Below are 15,532 nucleotides of genomic sequence, written 5' to 3' on the forward strand. Positions count from 1 at the left end.
CAGATGCATTTTCTTTTAATGTGGGTTTTCATGCCATTTCAATGAATGTGAGTTTTAAGGGCAGAGAAGTTTGCTGCTCATGCTGAGTCTGTTTTCATTGTGAGAATGTATTTAGCAAATGGCTATCAGTGCTTGTGCTATTTTATTTCAATATCTGTAATAATTGTAGAAGTAAATAAGAAAATTGGTTCCCTGTGTCTTTTTTTAAAATATCTATGATTCTTTCCATGCGTTTACGTACAAGACCAGTCAGACTTATGGTCTATGGTTATCCATGTCAATAGAAGGCCAAGCCTTGTGCTAAGGATTAACTACTGCAGTCCTCCATTCACTAAGTATGAAGCCAATTACTAGGCTAATGTTGAACAGTGATTTTAGAGTGCTTGATACCTCATGTTTCATGCTATCCAAGAGGTATCTCAGGATATTCTCAGGGCCTATTGAGGTAGTATTCTTTGACTTGGAGAGTGCATGAAGACTTGTTTGCTAGTGATAGCCAGAGGATTTATGGTCGAGGGTGTCTTCTGAGGGGTATTGAGGGGAAGAAGGTGTGAAACTGGAATTAGATGCATCAGCCAGCAGGTTTGCTATATCCTCTGATTCCTTTTAAGTGGTTCCATTTACAATTTGTTCAGCACACTGTCATGTTACCTTTGAGGTTTTGAACAAAGCTGATGAAGGCCTTGTCATTATCTTTTGTCTTTGAGGATATTTCTGTCTCAAATCTGGCTTTGGTGGGCTTGATAGGATTTCTGAGTTGCTTATTTAGTTTGAGGGGTTTCATACCCTTCTGGGTATTGTAGTTCCCAGTACTGGCCATGGTATTTTTTCCTTGAATTTCTTTTCTTTTCAGTAATTTTGTTCAGACTATCACTGGATCATAATTCTAGAAAAAGCTCCAAACAAGTGCCTAGAGCATGTGACAGTAAACAGTCCCACCAGTTCTGGTGCCTAGGGTAATTTTCTTGCTTTAATCGGTTTCCTTTCAGCAAAGGCTTGAGATTCGCAGAATGTAAGCAGGGTAGTAAGGATATAAATTTCAACTGCTTTACTTTTTGCTTGATTAACTCTCCATGGGTACACATCTTCATTAATTGTAAGTGGCAGTATGACTTAGCCCAGCTAAAATGTATTTGCTGTTGGGAATGTAAGGTTTACCATTCCAAAAGGCTTAGTGTGACTGTAGGCAAAAGGAGTGATCATGCATTGCCAGGTGACCCATGCTGGTGAAAGGGAGGTAGTTGTGGCTCATAGCTTGGATGTTACCTAGGGAGAGCACTATATGTTGTACCTACAGACCACAACACTGAGGAGCATGTGATGCCTAGACCCTGACAATCCTTTAGTCAGCAGCATCACTGGAGGTGTAATGAGCCAGTACAGGGGTTAGGGGCTGCAAGGGGAAGAAGAGTAATCTTGGGGGGTAAACTGATCTGTCCTAGTGTAAATGGAAAGGTATTTTGTTTTTTGACTTACAGAAGATGTACCTTTGGAATGAAAATGTTCATGCATCGTGTAATTACTACCCTGGCATATACTTCCAAGTGATCTGTTCAGAGATCAACAATATAAAGGGGGCGTGGCTTGGTCAGCAGTGTTAATGTGGGTGTGGTTGTTGAGGGGGCAGCAGTCTGGGAGTTGTGAGTACAAATTTGAAAATCCTGGCTACACCCCTGCTAAGTGCACTACATCATGTATAAACAGCAGTTGTATGATTTTATATTACTGTAGATGATGTTGCAGTGGGTTGTATGCAGAATGATTTCAGTTCCTTGCTGCAAAGCTGTTTGCATGGCAAAGAGGGTTAGACCCCTTCCTGTGTTCTGAGAGTTCACTTGAGTGAGAGTTCAATCCAGACCTATGTAGAAATATCTCATGTGTGCCAGCATTTTCTAGTGTGTGTGTGTGTGTGTGTGTGTGTGTGTGTGTGTGTGTGTGTGTGTGTGTGTGCGTGTGTGCGTGTGTGTGTGCGTGTGTGCGTGTGTGTGTGTGTGTGTGTGTGTGTGTGTGTGTGTGAAGAGATTGCTTTCCCTCATTTCAACTCCTTGTCCCTTTTTTTAGTTTTTTCTTTTCTTTCTTTCATTTTTTTACCAGTGTTTGCTCAATGTGCCACTTTGTGTAAACATGGGAAACAGAAAAATGAATGTCAGGTTTGGCTTTGCTTATCTTGTTTGCGCAAAGTGCAGCCATGCACAAACTGGACTAGTGGGCCACCTAGGAAACAGACAGAACACCAGCAGAACACCTGCAAACAGGGAGTCTGTGAAAGGGCAAAGGTCAAAAAGAATACATTGTTGCAATTTCTGTATTTCATCATGCAAGTGTGCTTAGTGATGTTGCAGTTAGCAGGGTTACCCAACAGCTGCAGCCATCGAACACCTGCAGACATGACTGAGACAGCCAATGATTTAAACTGGATGCATTATATTAATTCTGTTGGGCACCATGCAATCCACATAAGCAGGTTACATGGCGGTTAACACAGAGAATTTAAGAATGATTAGAAAATTAGAAAAGTTCATGTAGCTAGTCCTGCAGCAGCAGGTGTAAGTGTGGGGCTGGAATACAGATGATCCTGGGGCCTAGTTCAGGATCTGCAACCTATTTGTACTGCTGTGACAGTGTAGTTTATAGCAAAGACCTGAAAAATAGACAAGTGCTATTTCAAAAATTTTTTTTTTTTTTTTTCAAAACAGGTTTATTGTTTTAACATATAAGAGAAATATCATAACAATTTTATACAAGTAATTAAAAATAGGTATTATTATAATATTCAACAAAACAACTAAAGTATTTACAAATACATCCACTACAATCAGATCAATTAATCAAACTAAAATACCCTGCTATTGAAATTAAAATTTTTTAAACAAATTTTGTAAATTATCCCATACAATATAATAAGATATTTTTCTATTTGTTCTTGTCCTAATTGTGTTTATTTCCATATGGCACACTATATTCATAACATTTTTAAATTCATTGAACAAAGGAGGTGTATCTGAAATCCAATTTCTAGTTATTGTTTTCCTAGCCACTGCTAGAATAGACCATAACAAGGGAAGCTTAACCTTTTTAACACTTTGAGGTACAGGTGTGTTGAATAATATAAGAGATTTAGAAATAATGAAATTATCTGTAAAAAGAGCCTGCAAAAATTCATTAATTGACTTCCAGTATTCTTTCAATTTTATACAGTCATAAAACATATGCGCCCAGTCAGCATTAATTTCTACATTACATCTCTTACATAAATTATCTTTATTATTTATTTTATTCATCATCAAAGGTGTATAAAAAGACCTATGTAAAAATTTCCATGTATAAAGTCTCCAGACAATGGAAGACGTAGTTCTATAAGCAGATTCCAATATATATTGTTTATCTTGTTGATTTGGTGGGTCCCCATTAATAGAAGTGAAATAATTCCAGTATGAATCTACACTGTAAAAAGTTTCTTGTCTGATAATTTTATGTATGTATGAAAGTTTACCTTTATCAGAAACTTTATGTTGTAAATTTAATATCAAGTGATCAATCAGTGTTGGAATAGATTCTTTAACTGTTATAGACATTAGATCTATTTTATTAATGAGATGTTGTCTAAAGGTCTGAACCTCTAACCAGCAAGTTTCTCTTAGATCAAATTCTTGTTTTAAGAAATCTAGATTTTTAACTTTATTATCAGATATCAACTGATACCAGTACTTTAGATTATTATCTATAGCTAAATGAGCTCCTTCAGAAGTAGATGACATAAGCATACCCTGAGTATACATTATAGGGAATACAATAAAATTCCATTCCCTATACTTAGGGTGCATGAATATAAAGTTACGATAACTAATAATATTTAATGGGTAACAAACCATATGTTTAGGTGTAATAGGTGAAGTACAAAATTCCTTTAGTAACCATAATATGGAGTTATTTACAATCATATTTTTATGTGTTAAGGAGAGTTTCATGAAGTGTATACTAATTAGCTCCCAATAATCTTTCCATTTTCTATTTCAAAATTCTGGTGGCAGCAGGTGTAAGTGTAGGACTGCCATACACATGGTTCTTGGCTCTAATACAAGATATTCCAGACATTTTTAATGTTGTCCCACTTTTCATTATATTCACTCTCACTTATAACACTTTAGATTGTGGAGCTGATATGAATTATATGCATGAGGGATGAGACACCCATTATTGTCTACTATAGTTCTGTAGATAGAATTCTGCTATCTGGACTTGCATGACCTTCACAGTTGACTAAGACACATACAGAACTGGATCAATATGGAATAACCTTGCCATGTCACACATATACATGTGTAGCAGTTCAAACTGTCACCTGTATTTATATATGATTCCTGACTATGTCTGAGCAGCATTTCTTCTGTGGTAAAAATGGAAAATCAGCACTATGAAAGAAATTATTGTGTCCCTTCTGCCTAGGTTTGAATCCCCCATTGTAAAAGTAAATTTTCCTTTGTGTATAAAGACAAAAAAATGTCAGGTCATTACATTTATGCCCCTAGTGTATAACTGCAAACTTAACTCACCTAACAGTTACCTTCCAATTTCCAATATATATTTCCAGGCTACATCAGTACACACCCATCAAACTAAGGCCAAGTGTCAGATTAACCTTCCAATTTCAATTTATTTCCTCCCTGCTTGGCACTGCTGTGCTCTGCTTAACATTGTGCAAATGCGATTGGCATAGTTGCTTAGGTCTGTGCACTACCAGTAAACGTTATAACTGGAATTGGTGGGAAAGCATCAGTTTCCATTGCCCTAGTTAGTCTGGTAGACATGGCCGGCATTGGAGAGGAAGGTGCTCACTTTAGGGCACAGAATAAGGTGTCCAGGAGTCCAGGATATTTACTGGACCCCTGGTAAAGCACCACAGCCGAAGACTTCTGCAGGGGGACAATTCTAGCTCCTAGTACAAATCTGCGGTGTGGAATAGCTTGGCCCATGCTGGATCCAGTGCCACTGGCATCCCCACACACTGGACAACAATGTAGGCATTATTTTAATGATCTACACAGGAGAAAAAGGAAAACTCTTAACCACTGGTTGCAGGAATTTGAGACTGCGGACATCCCGCAGCTGTTACGTATGACAATAAGAGAGTACTTGAAAGCCTTAGAAAGCTAAATATAGGCATGACTGTGCAAACCTGAGCAACTATGCCAACTGCATTTGCCCAACAACTGGAAAGGCTGCAGAAATACCTCACAAAGAGGATTACTGTCCTCAAATAGATGCCCTACACAGACCGTCTCAAAAAACTGCAACTTTACTCCATCGCATATCGCCCACTCAGAGGCAATCTCTGCCGAACATGCAAAGCTATGTCAAACTCAGAGCTGTTGGACATGCTCCACTTAAATAAATCCCAATCCCTCCAAGCTACATGCTCTAGGGACCTAAACCTTGTCACCACAATAAACAGAACATGCTGGAGGGAAAGATTCCTGTCCCAGAGACTTCCCATACTCTGGAAAAACTACCTATCTATATCAAACAAAGGTCCTCATTAGCACTCTTCAAGAAAAATCTTGATTGGATGGGAGATAGGAAATTCCCCCCGGGGATCACTTCTGTGTCTTTGCTTGAGAGAGGCACAGGAAAATAATTTTCTTGGGTGGCGAAAGCCAAGGTACCTTTTTGGCTAGGCTTATATAGGCCCTATGGCCAATAACCTAGTATCTACCTATGAAATTATGAACCTTTGAACTGGTATGCATAATGCTCTTCTGTTCTTTTCTGTTCTTTCCCCAGCTCTCACTGAACATGAGTTCAATTGACAGGCTCATGTTGCTCAATTGGAGAGACTGAAGGAAGCAAATGGTATGTATGCAGCAGAAGAGATGTATTATTGTAGCATTAAAAGTTAAAGATAACTTTTTTGGTCTTTTACAGAGTTGTATGAAATTGAGCATATATATCCCGACTGTAAAATAAAGTATGCATGCATTAGTATGCAGCACAAACCAATTGTAAGAGTCCACTATTAGACTCTAGTCAGAGGTTCTGGGTTCAAATACCACAATTCGCAGCTATAAAATACTATTTCTTCAATAATGGTCACATTAAATTAAAAACTTTACCATTGGCAATAGTACTCTGCTATAAACTGTAATCTGTGTAACTGGAACATGCACATGTGCAATATATGCACATTGCAAGGATTACTTTCTGTAGTGCAGTGTGCATCTGTTAGGCTGTATACTTAAATGTAATACTTCAGATAAAAGAGTTGTATAATATGTTGCATATGATGGTATTAATTTTATCTCTTTTTTTTCTCTCACCCAAACCCTTATCTCTCTTTTTTACTTTCTATTATGTGTTGTCAAAATGTCTCCATGTCATCCATGTGTACCACACCACTAAATGCTACACAGCGAGGTAGGCCAGTCCCAGTGGCTCAGCCTGCCCCCACTCCACAGGATTCAGCACCAATGCCCAGCATATCTGGGAGCCAACCTGGCAGCACTGCCTCTGCTGCTCCTGCACTACCTGCACTCTCAGGTAGTATTGCCCTGGATGTGGGTGCAGTGGTACCCTCTGGGATCAGTTGTGGAGGTGGTGATTTCATCACCCACAGGGAGTTGCCAGGGATGGTGCATAGGGTTGTACACTGCACCATTGGTGTACGCCTATGTCAGATGCAGTGGCTGGTCTCCCTCATGGTCCATAGGAGGAGGAGATGTCAAGCACTCCAGCTGCCAGCCAAGTAAGGGGACAGTGATGACAGTACGGTGGGTGAGGAATCAATTCTCACTTTCTTCATTTTTGATTTCCATGAGCCTGCATTGTCCCCTCCCTCACCCCAATTATGGTATCCCCCAACCTTTTGTATGCATCACCATCCCTGCCTCTTGTCTTGTCTGTCTTGTTTGTTTGCATTTGCTTCTTCACCTGCCCAACTTACCTGACCCAGACTTATAAATGTCCCTTACCCAGCAGTCCTCTCTTACTGAATTTAAAAAAGGGCATCTGTATCGTCCCATACATAGCTCTCCATTTTGCACATGTCTTATTGGCACACTTGATTTGGTTCAATTGTCTATACAATATGATTGCGTTGTTGTCACCCCTCTTTGTGGAGGTGACAGTCCAAATGCAGTTAATATTCTGCATATATTTTCAGTTTACACTGTTAAAGAAATGGATAACTATGATTCTTTCCTAACTCCCTGCTGCAGATTCCTGTATTGCTTTCCGTTGCTCTTCCCCCTGCTTGCTCCCCATTTCACCACTTTCCTATCTACCCCATTTTAACACATGTAATCTGGTAAAAAATAGAATCACACACAAAACTCATAAGTAGTAGAAAAAGCAATGGATTCCTTCACTTTTTGGGGTCTGTGTTTGCATGGAGTTTCGCATCGCACACCAATGCACAGCAAAGGTGAGCAGTGGTACAATGCTGCAGTTATCTCTGTGCAATACCACTTAAACCCTCTGTGCTATGTCAGCACACAGCAGCACATGTACTATAAAGAATTTATGTCATTGCATTATCATTGTTTACTTAAAAGTCTTTAAACATATTAGATATATCTGGATTCAAACCCGGTATCATCTGGGATCAAATAGAAATGTGTCTCTCAACTCAGGACTGGCAAGACCAGGCAGGAGGAGAAGGCAACTACACACACCACAATACCAGTCTCACATAACTCAACCACACCACTGAATCAAACACATAAACACACTAAGACATACTCGGAGGCTCTGAGTAAAAATTTACCTAAACAGCAGAGGCCTCCAAAGCAGACACCCAAGCAACTGCAAACTCAATACACCACACAAACAACACATAAACAACAAAATCAGTGTGCAAAGCAGTCACTGCCCTTAAGGCCAAATACAACACCAAACATACTTGTCATAGGTGACTCCATAGTCAGACACACTGACGTCCCGCTCACCAGAGTGAGTAAGGAGAAGGTCACAGTAAGCTGCCTGTCGGGCGCTAGAATCCGCCACATAACACAAGCACTCAGGTCTCTCAACAGCAGGTACAAGTACGACTCAGTCATTGTCCACGCTGGTGTCAACGACCTGAGACGTACCTCCTTGGACTACATGAAAAGAGACATTGAGGAGCTCTCTGATTATGTAGCCCAGGCAGGTATGACCCTGACCTTGAGCAGTATCCTACCTTCACCTAGAATGATGCCACAATACAGTGATAAGATGATCAGCTTTAATAATTGGCTTAAATTCTGGTGTCATTCAAAGGGGATCCAATGTCTGTCTGCCTGGGATGACATGCTGGACAAGCCATGCTGCTTCGCAAGGGACGGCTTGCATTTGTCACCCCTAGGCTTCCGGATATTGGCAAAGGCTCTTGCCACCCCCATAGTGCCTTTTTTAGGCAAGGCTCAAATTCTAAACCTACCACCCTAGAACACAAAAAGTAAAAACTAAGGGTAATGCTGCTCAATGCCAGAAGTCTCAATCTCAAGATGCACGCACTCGAGGCCCTTCTCAGTATGGAGAACATCGATGTCTGTGCTGTGACAGAAACCTGGTTCAAGGCTCCTGAGAGCACGCCAGCACTATCAGGTTTCACCTCATATCATGCGTTCTGGCCCCAAAATCCGGACAACACCAAGAAAGGAGGGGGGGGTGTCCATATTCATAAAGGACACCCACACCTCAAGGTTGGTGGCAACGCACGATGCATCGGAGACCATTCAGGTGCAATTAACCATAGGCAAGACTGATCTGCAATTTGTAGCATGTTACAGGCCACCCTCTCAAACTCAGGAACCTCACATGGCCTTCCTGAAAACAATGGAGGGGATAAATGTATCTCCAAACACCATCATACTAGGTGACTTCAACTACCCTAATATAGACTGGGAACACTACTCAAGCCCAAACACTCTAGCCCAAAGGTTCCTGGAGTTCATAAACTCAAATGCCATGGAACAACTAGTCACCATCCCCACAAGAGGAGAAAACATACTTGATCTCATCATCACGAACATGGGATTACAATGTTCAACACCGGAAGTATACCCCTCACTGGTGAGATCAGATCATAAACTAATCTCGCTGGAGGTCCTCATCCCGCCCCACCTGAAATAAAAAAGACCACAGTGAAAAACTTCTCAAAAGCCGACTTCACACTTCTAAAAACTAGTGTGGTCTCCTTTAAGGCCCCTGAGCCAGTGGTAAACATTACTCAAACCGCTGAATCACTTACAAATGCCTTCTACCAGCACCTACAGGACTGCATGGATCAGGCAATCCCAAACAAAACTAAGACTCTTTGTACCAAAGGCAAGCGTCCAGTCTGGTGGACCCCAGCCATAAACAAGCTCTACAACAAAAGGAGGAAGCTACTACAAGATAGAGCAAAATCCTTGAAAGGTAAGACACCTTTGATCATTATAAGTAAAAAACTAAGAGCTCTCATAAAATCATCCAAGGCAAATTTTGAGAGAAAAATCACCAAGGACTCAAAAGACAATCATAAGGCCTTCTTTAGCTATGTTAGAAACCTAGGAGGAAACTCCCAGATATGCTCAGAATTAGTTCAAAATGATGTGAAGATTACTGAACCTACACACATTGCCAACATACTGGCTGACAGGTTCAGTGCAAACTTCTCCCCCCCCCAAAAGGAGAGATCTATACCAGAGGATTGTAGCCCCCCCAAACATCTCCAATGCCCAGGTGAGAACTGCTCTCTCCAAAGCAAAAAACACAGCATCCATGGGACCGGATGGTGTCCCCGGCTGTGTGCTCCACGAACTCAATGAGGAATTAAACCCGCAGTTAGGACAGCTGTTTAATCTTAGCATCACCTCAGGATACGTACCCAAGGAGTGGCGCACGGCGACTGTGGTCCCACCTCACAAGGGCGGTGCCTCCACCGACCCTGGAAATTACCATCCCATTAGCTTGACAAGCCTTATCTGCAAAGCCATGGAGAGGATCATAATGGAACTCATAAATAAAGACATAGGGAACTTGCAGACTTTGGATCCAACCCAGTTTGGCTTTGTCAAAGGCAGATCATGCCTTTTAAACTTGGTTGACTTTTTCGTAACAGTCACCAAGGCCATTGATGAGGGAAAGGCAGTCCATACAGCCTACCTCGACCTAGCAAAGGCCATCGACACAATACCCCACTCAGGTATCATCGAAAAACTCATCAGCTTGAATGTAAACCCATACATCACAAGATGGGTTGCAAACTGGCTAAGTGACAGAACCCACAGGGTCAGAGTTGCTGGAGCCATGTCAGACTCAAAGCCTGTCACAAGTGGTGTCCCACAGGGCTCAGTCCTGGGTCCACTCTTGTTCGGCATCTACTTTTCTGAAGTACAAGCAAACACAGGAGGGTTATGGCTGACAAAGTTTGCAGATGACTGCAAACTGGGCGCCATAGTCGAAAACACATCTGACACAGATATCCTTCAGAAGGGCCTCACAGAAACGGATAACTGGTGCCAGAGCCATGGCCTAAAGTTAAATGCCAAGAAATGCATAGTCATACCCTTCGGGAAAAACAAGGTTACCCCTAGCTACCATATAGGTGGCAATCCACTGAGCACAGAAGGAGTCATCAGGGATCTGGGGACCCAGGTTGACAGTAGCCTTTCGTTTGACACTCATGTTGCTAAAGTAGTTAGGAAAACCTTCTACATTGCCCACCTGATCATGAAGGGATTCACATCTAGATCAAGGGAGGTCATCGTCCCCCTGTACTCATCACTCATTAGACCTATGATTGAGTACAATGCCCCATTCGGAATGTATCTGACCCGACACCTGCAGCAGCTGGAAAGGCCCCAAAAGTTCCTCACCAAAAGGATAAAGGGTCTCAAAAATATGTCTTATGCTGCCCGAATGAAAGAACTCCAGCTCTATTCAGTCTCATACCGCTTGCTCAGAGGTGACCTGTGCCTGACATGTAAGGCCATGTCAAACCCTGATTTGATGAATATGCTTCACCTCAAAAAATCTAGATCCCTCAGAACCACAAGGGCGGGAGACTTAAACCTTGACACGGTTATTAATAGAACGTGCTGGAGGGACAGATTCATCACCCAGAGACTCCCTATGCTGTGGAACAAAATCCCGGTACATGTGAGGCAAAGCACCTCGCTGGCCTTGTTCAAGAGGAATCTTGACCAATGGATGGGGGATCTCAGATATACCCCAGGGATTACTTCAGTGTCACTGCTTGACAGAGGCACAGCAAAATAATAGGCATAGTTTTATTCAAACTAAAGGGGTGGCGAAAGCCAAATAACTATGGGCTAGGCTTATAAATGCCCTTGGGCAGATAGCCTAGTATGAACCTATGAACCAATGAACCTATGAACCTATGAATGCATTTACCCCTGCTGCAACAGAGTCACTTAAGCAGCAGGTGCATTTCACAGACTCAGTACTAAGTCTCATACTTTTTGCAGTGCAGCTCACCTTTGCACACTGTTTAACTACGTGCACTAATGAAAAGAATAGAAACCTGTCTCCTGTTCTCTAGCTATATCTCTTAGAGCAATCACAATCAGTGAAATGGCACTCTGCACTCTCCCCCTCCCTCCCTGTAAAAATGGGTGTCCCCCAAGCATCCATCTTAGGTCCATTGCTATTTAATATCTTCACCAATCCACTCTATTCCTCTTCCCTCAGTATTCTCTTGTACAATATGCAGATGATTCTTCTCTGATCACCATCTCAGACTCCCTCTCTGTTCTCATCTCTGTTACTCAGTCAACCTTTACATCAGTGGAAACTTGGTTGTCCAACAACCAATTAATTCTGAATTCCCAAAAAACTAAGCTCTTACTCTTTCTCCCCAAAACACTTAACCATCTCAAATCTACTTTCACTATTTTGTCCCTCAATAAGACTTCAATAGTACCTGAAGCTAGCACCAAACTCCTAGGTGTCACTATAGATGACCAACTTAAATTTGATTTGCACATCAACAACTGTATTAGGTAGACCCACCACAAATTAGGCCTTCTATATAGAAACAGAAAGTTTCTCACCTCCAAAGCTAAAGTAACCTTATCTCATACCTATCTCCTACCCAGTGAACTATATGGTTCTCAAATACTCACAAACCTGAACACCACACTCCTTGCAAAACTTAACTCAACCTATAACAAGGTAGCTAGATTCGCTGCCCAGCATACTTATAAAACCCATCACTGTGTCTCACTTAATCACCTACATTGGCTGGAACTACCCAACTTACTGCTTCTTTCTTAGCTCCAGATTATACATTATATATTATACCAGCCATCATATTGCCCTAATTTATCCTTCTTTATATCCCACTACTCTCCAACTAGATCACTTTGAAGCTCAGATCAAGGCCTACTACCTATCTATAAACCTAGGACTAATATGGAATGCAGTCTGTGTAACTACCATCATACCATTGCTTGGAACAAACGTCCACTTCAGATTAGATTACTAAATCAACCAAAACAATTCAAAGCACCTGCCAAAGAACACCTAAAAACTCGCTGGTCCTGTCTCTGTTCTCACCCTCCATAAATTATACCCCCATCCCTCAAATACCTATTAATTGACCTCTACTCCCAACTCCTACCCTCTGCTTTCTACTATTTCAACACTTCCACCTCTCTCAGTCTTCCTTACCTGTCTCCTTTTAACACATCCACCTCTCTTGGTCTTCCTTACCTGTCTCCTTTTAACACATCCACCTCTCTCAGTCTTCCTTACCTGTCTCCTTTTAACACATCCACCTCTCTCGGTCTTCCTTACCTGTCTCCTTTTAACACATCCACCTCTCTCGGTCTTCCTTACCTGTCTCCTTTTAACACATCCACCTCTCTCGGTCTTCCTTACCTGTCTCCTTTTAACACATCCACCTCTCTCGGTCTTCCTTACCTGTCTCCTTTTAACACATCCACCTCTCTCGGTCTTCCTTACCTGTCTCCTTTAACACATCCACCTCTCTCGGTCTTCCTTACCTGTCTCCTTTTAACACATCCACCTCTCTCGGTCTTCCTTACCTGTCTCCTTTTAACACATCCACCTCTCGGTCTTCCTTACCTGTCTCCTTTTAACACATCCACCTCTCTTGGTCTTCCTTACCTGTCTCCTTTTAACACATCCACCTCTCTCGGTCTTCCTTACCTGTCTCCTTTTAACACATCCACCTCTCTCGGTCTTCCTTACCTGTCTCCTTTTAACACATCCACCTCTCTCGGTCTTCCTTACCTGTCTCCTTTTAACACATCCACCTCTCTCGGTCTTCCTTACCTGTCTCCTTTTAACACATCCACCTCTCTCGGTCTTCCTTACCTGTCTCCTTTTAACACATCCACCTCTCTCGGTCTTCCTTACCTGTCTCCTTTTAACACATCCACCTCTCTCGGTCTTCCATACCTGTCTCCTTTTAACACATCCACCTCTCTCGGTCTTCCTTACCTGTCTCCTTTTAACACATCCACCTCTCTCGGTCTTCCTTACCTGTCTCCTTTTAACACATCCACCTCTCTTGGTCTTCCTTACCTGTCTCCTTTTAACACATCCACCTCTCTCGGTCTTCCTTACCTGTCTCCTTTTAACACTTCCACCTCTCTCAGTCTTCATTACCTGTCTCCTTTTAACACTTCCACCTCTCTCAGTCTTCCTTACCTGTCTCCTTTTAACACTTCCACCTCTCTCAGTCTTCCTTACCTGTCTCCTTTTAACACATCCACCTCTCTCGGTCTTCCTTACCTGTCTCCTTTTAACACATCCACCTCTCTCGGTCTTCCTTACCTGTCTCCTTTTAACACATCCACCTCTCTCGGTCTTCCTTACCTGTCTCCTTTTAACACTTCCACCTCTCTCAGTCTTCCTTACCTGTCTCCTTTTAACACTTCCACCTCTCTCAGTCTTCCTTACCTGTCTCCTTTTAACACTTCCACCTCTCTCAGTCTTCCTTACCTGTCTCCTTTTAACACATCCACCTCTCTCGGTCTTCCTTACCTGTCTCCTTTTAACACATCCACCTCTCTCGGTCTTCCTTACCTGTCTCCTCTTAACACATCCACCTCTCTCGGTCTTCCTTACCTGTCTCCTTTTAACACATCCACCTCTCTCGGTCTTCCTTACCTGTCTCCTCTTAACACATCCACCTCTCTCGGTCTTCCTTACCTGTCTCCTTTTAACACATCCACCTCTCTCGGTCTTCCTTACCTGTCTCCTTTTAACACATCCACCTCTCTCGGTCTTCCTTACCTGTCTCCTTTTAACACATCCACCTCTCTCGGTCTTCCTTACCTGTCTCCTTTTAACACATCCACCTCTCTCGGTCGTCCTTACCTGTCTCCTCTTAACACATCCACCTCTCTCGGTCTTCCTTACCTGTCTCCTTTTAACACATCCACCTCTCTCGGTCGTCCTTACCTGTCTCCTTTTAACACATCCACCTCTCTCGGTCTTCCTTACCTGTCTCCTTTTAACACATCCACCTCTCTCAGTCTTCCTTACCTGTCTCCTTTTAACACATTCACCTCTCTTGGCCTTCCTTACCTGTCTCCTTTTAACACATCCACCTCTCTCGGTCTTCCTTACCTGTCTCCTTTTAAAACATCCACCTCTCTCGGTCTTCCTTACCTGTCTCCTTTTAACACATCCACCTCTCTCGGTCTTCCTTACCTGTCTCCTTTTAACACATCCACCTCTCTTAGTCTTCCTTACCTGTCTCCTTTTAACACATCCACCTCTCTTGGTCTTCCTTACCTGTCTCCTTTTAACACATCCACCTCTCTCGGTCTTCCTTACCTGTCTCCTTTAACACATCCACCTCTCTCGGTCTTCCTTACCTGTCTCCTTTTAACACATCCACCTCTCTCGGTCTTCCTTACCTGTCTCCTTTTAACACATCCACCTCTCTCGGTCTTCCTTACCTGTCTCCTTTTAACACATCCACCTCTCTCGGTCTTCCTTACCTGTCTCCTTTTAACACATCCACCTCTCTCGGTCTTCCTTACCTGTCTCCTTTTAACACATCCACCTCTCTTGGTCTTCCTTACCTGTCTCCTTTTAACACATCCACCTCTCTCGGTCTTCCTTACCTGTCTCCTTTTATCTTAAACGTTCCATGCTTCTGCTAAACTCTCCTCTTTCTAAACACCTCCACTAACCATCACCCGAAACCAAGTAATATTCAGATGAAATTAATATTTTAAGACTGTATGTATATGTTCTCTTTTCACATCTCCTGCATATAAACTATGACTTGTACATATATGATATTAGTATAGTAGTATAAACTATGACTTGTACATATATGATATTAGTATAATGTAGTCAACACTTGGAAAGTATCTTTAAGAATATTTTGTAACTTTTATTTCTCACTGTAATATGTAATCCTTGGAGCTTTTCTCCCCAGGCCTCCACTGAAAAAGGTCAATTTTCAGCTCAGTCAGAATATTCCTGGTCAACAAATGTAAAATAAATAAGTAAAATGCGTATCTAACATGCAAAAATAGTTTGCCAACCATCGTGCAAACCCACTGCT

General features: G+C 42.1%; 1 protein-coding gene across 1 annotated transcript in view; it reads left to right on the top strand.

The window, feature by feature from the left end:
- The window catches only part of LOC122808145 (C-type lectin domain family 12 member B-like), a 218,552-nt gene that overhangs the window by 96,695 nt on the left and 106,325 nt on the right, over nt 1–15,532 (top strand). The window lies entirely within an intron of this gene.

This window comes from Protopterus annectens, chromosome 8.part0 (genome assembly GCF_019279795.1).
Source record: "Protopterus annectens isolate FY-2018-M chromosome 8.part0, PAN1.0, whole genome shotgun sequence".
NCBI classification, from domain to species: Eukaryota; Metazoa; Chordata; order Ceratodontiformes; family Protopteridae; genus Protopterus; species Protopterus annectens.